Source organism: Schistocerca piceifrons, unplaced genomic scaffold (genome assembly GCF_021461385.2).
Source record: "Schistocerca piceifrons isolate TAMUIC-IGC-003096 unplaced genomic scaffold, iqSchPice1.1 HiC_scaffold_639, whole genome shotgun sequence".
In the NCBI taxonomy this organism is placed as follows: Eukaryota; Metazoa; Arthropoda; class Insecta; order Orthoptera; family Acrididae; genus Schistocerca; species Schistocerca piceifrons.
In genome coordinates this window covers 10,001-15,000 of record NW_025728882.1, presented here as the reverse complement: position 1 = coordinate 15,000, position 5,000 = coordinate 10,001, and the positions used below count along the sequence as shown (strand labels likewise).

The 5,000-nt window shown below is 52.8% G+C and overlaps 1 non-coding gene across 1 annotated transcript in view; it reads right to left on the bottom strand.

Annotated features, from left to right (window-relative positions):
• The window catches only part of LOC124764787, a 1,909-nt gene extending 460 nt beyond the window's left edge, over positions 1–1,449 (bottom strand). Inside the window, exon 1 of the ribosomal RNA XR_007012792.1 lies at positions 1–1,449. This exon is cut by the window's left edge and continues 460 nt beyond it. This is a non-coding gene — a ribosomal RNA (small subunit ribosomal RNA).
• Between the last annotated feature and the right edge of the window lie 3,551 nt (positions 1,450–5,000).

Here is a 5,000-nt window from a genome sequence, read left to right as displayed (position 1 = left end):
GACTAGTTAGCAGGCTAGAGTCTCGTTCGTTATCGGAATTAACCAGACAAATCGCTCCACCAACTAAGAACGGCCATGCACCACCACCCACCGAATCAAGAAAGAGCTATCAATCTGTCAATCCTTCCGGTGTCCGGGCCTGGTGAGGTTTCCCGTGTTGAGTCAAATTAAGCCGCAGGCTCCACTCCTGGTGGTGCCCTTCCGTCAATTCCTTTAAGTTTCAGCTTTGCAACCATACTTCCCCCGGAACCCAAAAGCTTTGGTTTCCCGGAGGCTGCCCGCCGAGTCATCGGAGGAACTGCGGCGGATCGCTGGCTGGCATCGTTTATGGTTAGAACTAGGGCGGTATCTGATCGCCTTCGAACCTCTAACTTTCGTTCTTGATTAATGAAAACATACTTGGCAAATGCTTTCGCTTCTGTTCGTCTTGCGACGATCCAAGAATTTCACCTCTAACGTCGCAATACGAATGCCCCCGCCTGTCCCTATTAATCATTACCTCGGGTTCCGAAAACCAACAAAATAGAACCGAGGTCCTATTCCATTATTCCATGCACACAGTATTCAGGCGGGCTTGCCTGCTTTAAGCACTCTAATTTGTTCAAAGTAAACGTGCCGGCCCACCGAGACACTCAATAAAGAGCACCCTGGTAGGATTTCAACGGGGTCCGCCTCGGGACGCACGAGCACGCACGAGGCGGTCGCACGCCTTCGGCTCGCCCCACCGGCAGGACGTCCCACGATACATGCCAGTTAAACACCGACGGGCGGTGAACCAACAGCGTGGGACACAAATCCAACTACGAGCTTTTTAACCGCAACAACTTTAATATACGCTATTGGAGCTGGAATTACCGCGGCTGCTGGCACCAGACTTGCCCTCCAATAGATACTCGTTAAAGGATTTAAAGTGTACTCATTCCGATTACGGGGCCTCGGATGAGTCCCGTATCGTTATTTTTCGTCACTACCTCCCCGTGCCGGGAGTGGGTAATTTGCGCGCCTGCTGCCTTCCTTGGATGTGGTAGCCGTTTCTCAGGCTCCCTCTCCGGAATCGAACCCTGATTCCCCGTTACCCGTTACAACCATGGTAGGCGCAGAACCTACCATCGACAGTTGATAAGGCAGACATTTGAAAGATGCGTCGCCGGTACGAGGACCGTGCGATCAGCCCAAAGTTATTCAGAGTCACCAAGGCAAACGGACCGGACGAGCCGACCGATTGGTTTTGATCTAATAAAAGCGTCCCTTCCATCTCTGGTCGGGACTCTGTTTGCATGTATTAGCTCTAGAATTACCACAGTTATCCAAGTAACGTGGGTACGATCTAAGGAACCATAACTGATTTAATGAGCCATTCGCGGTTTCACCTTAATGCGGCTTGTACTGAGACATGCATGGCTTAATCTTTGAGACAAGCATATGACTACTGGCAGGATCAACCAGGGAGCTGCGTCAACTAGAGCTGAGCAGCCGGCCGCCCGGGAGTGTGTCCCGGGGGCCCGCGCGAACACGCAAGCGTCCGCTCAATCATTCTGCAAACAGGAGGAGGCTGAGCTCCCCTGCACAATACACCTCGAAACCCTCTCAGGTCCCGGCGGCGCGCAGCGCCGTCCCAAGTACTTGGTCGGGTTCGAGAGAGGCGCAATCGCCCGGAGTTAGGCGAGTAGACGCTTTCGGTGCGACCACCCGTGCTCCCAACTGAGCTTGCCGCTGCCGACAGAGGCCCGGGAGCGTGCTGTCGTGGCATTGCCGGCGGGAGACAACACGCGCCACCTACGGTGACCGGCAGCTCCAACGCCAGCGCCACAGAAGGACAAAAGCCCCACTTGGGTGCCGAAGCGAACTCTCCCAGCACAGCGCACGCGCCAACACATCCGCACAGCTGCGATACAAACCACCAGCGAGAACCGCTGGGGCGACCGAGCAGCAGACGGCGTCGCGGCGCCGAGCGCCGGGCGGCGGCGCATCCTCAACGCACACAGTCCTCAATCGGACCAGCACACTGAAGATGTCCACCGCGCTTCGCACCGGGCCCGCGAGGACCTACTTTGGCCGCACGGCGCCGCGCGCAGGGTGCGCCGGCGCGCAGCTGCGACGCCTGCCGCGTCCGTCGGCCGGCGCGCCTGCCACTGGCCGCCCCCACCAGCCGGCTGTAGCGCGTGCGCCCACGCACCGCGCGGCCAGCACGCCGGGAGGCGCCCCCTCACCGGCCGGGGACGGTCCCACCCAGCCACCGCCGCGTATCGCTTCACACCCAGATGCCGTTCAGTTTCGTCGGCATGGTGGGTATCGCTGGAACAACCGGTTCGTACCTCAACCTATCGTCGCCATCACCGATTCACCCCTAGCGAGAACAACCGCACCACAACAGGTTACCATTTGTTCATTTGCGTAACTTCACCAGAAAACGCAGGCGTCCATCGCCATTTGCAACTTCAACGATTATTGCATGCCTGTGTCAGGTGTCACGCCACACTACGTCTGCCCACATACACGCAACAAAATGTGCACGCCTAGACAATACGTGGAAGGTGGCCCCCGTACGTATGCGATGTCCATTGCTCGAACGACTGTCAACCGGCCTCTGTAGCATGTCGCAGATATGGAACGCGGTGCACCATGCCATCACGGTGTGTGAGGAGAGACGACTAGGTCCGAATACATCAACAGACAGCTCATGCTGATCGCCATCCACGGCGTCCGTTCCTCCCACACGTCTCTATGGCGTACCACACTGCAATCCAGCTCTCATAGGGAGACGACACGTAGCTGCGTGCACAATATTTGCACTGTATGGTCCGCCGTTTTTGGGCGCAGTCGTTGTACGGTCACACATGTGCCACGATGTATCATTCGGTACATAAGGACGAATGTGCAGTACAGATTGTGGTTTACGCGTACGACATTAGCGGACGGTTGACACAGGCCGCACCACAACGTAGCCTGAGTACGTCGCATGCGAAGGGCATTGAACATGCAAACTTCTCACCAACCAGCTTGCGAAGGCAGGGGGGCAAGGTGGGGACGTGGGGAGGGGCGGCATGTACGTCCTGCTGCCATCCACATTACAGTGTACAGCAGGAGCATGTGGAAAGTCAGCAAGACTTGCAAGGTGTTTAACATGAAGCGATACACAGGGGAGCGGGCAGTGCGAGTAGCGAACTATATTGCGAGGGTTGCGGGTGGGCAACACTACACTAATTGAACGAGTCGTATAACAATTACAGAGCAGGTTTAGGCGACAACATGGGTTACGTTAGGGGACAACGTGGGTTACGTTAGGGGACAACGTGGGTTACTTTAGGGGACAACGTGGGTTAGGTTAAGGCACAACGTGGGTTAGGTTAAGGCACAACGTGGGTTAGGTTAAGGCACAACGTGGGTTAGGTTAAGGCACAACGTGGGTTAGGTTAAGGCACAACGTGGGTTAGGTTAAGGCACAACGTGGGTTAGGTTAAGGCACAACGTGGGTTAGGTTAAGGCACAACATGGGTTAGGTTAAGGCACAACATGGGTTAGGTTAAGGCACAACATGGGTTAGGTTAAGGCACAACGTGGGTTAGGTTAAGGCACAACGTGGGTTAGGTTAAGGCACAACGTGGGTTAGGTTAAGGCACAACATGGGTTAGGTTAAGGCACAACATGGGTTAGGTTAAGGCACAACATGGGTTAGGTTAAGGCACAACATGGGTTAGGTTAAGGCACAACATGGGTTAGGTTAAGGCACAACATGGGTTAGGTTAAGGCACAACATGGGTTAGGTTAAGGCACAACATGGGTTAGGTTAAGGCACAACGTGGGTTAGGTTAAGGCACAACGTGGGTTAGGTTAAGGCACAACGTGGGTTAGGTTAAGGCACAACATGGGTTAGGTTAAGGCACAACATGGGTTAGGTTAAGGCACAACATGGGTTAGGTTAAGGCACAACATGGGTTAGGTTAAGGCACAACATGGGTTAGGTTAAGGCACAACATGGGTTAGGTTAAGGTACAACATGGGTTAGGTTAAGGTACAACATGGGTTAGGTTAAGGTACAACATGGGTTAGGTTAAGGTACAACATGGGTTAGGTTAAGGTACAACATGGGTTAGGTTAAGGTACAACATGGGTTAGGTTAAGGTACAACATGGGTTAGGTTAAGGTACAACATGGGTTAGGTTAAGGTACAACATGGGTTAGGTTAAGGTACAACATGGGTTAGGTTAAGGTACAACATAGGTTAGGTTAAGGTACAACATAGGTTAGGTTAAGGTACAACATAGGTTAGGTTAAGGTACAACATAGGTTAGGTTAAGGTACAACATAGGTTAGGTTAAGGTACAACATAGGTTAGGTTAAGGTACAACATAGGTTAGGTTAAGGTACAACATAGGTTAGGTTAAGGTACAACATAGGTTAGGTTAAGGTACAACATAGGTTAGGTTAGGTTAGGTTAGGTTACACGTTGTTGTAAGGAAAGGTGTAGGGGGGGGGGGCGGGGGCGGCAGGTTCGTTGATAGTGATTATAGTAAGTGAATGCTTGTGACATGATCAGATTTGTCACGTCAGGATGCACCTTTGGCTTATTAGAGGCGGCGCTCCAATTCTATGCTTGTGTGAGACCTGTGTCTTTGACTCATGTCATTGTTTGTGCGCTGTGACAGGAGGTACTATTGTGATGTTGGGTGCACCGTTGTATAGGACATGTGTGGGTGTTGGTGCCTGGTCTGCGCAATGGTGGATGTCGAAAGGCTGGGATATTGTATTTTCCGCATGGACCTCCTGGTCTGGTTGTGATAGTGTGGATTGTGTAATGTGGCGGAGAAGATGCACTGGATGTTGTTCCATGCTGGTGCTTACATATTGTATGTGCGCCTGTTAGAAGCAGAGAGTGGTGCGTGATCAGAGTGTCTGGCTGACGTGTGGTTCCCATTGTGGGCAGACTCTTTCAGCATGTATACGGACAGTTGTGTATATTTGCTGTAGTTTGATGGCTCTGCATTGATTACTAATCAGCG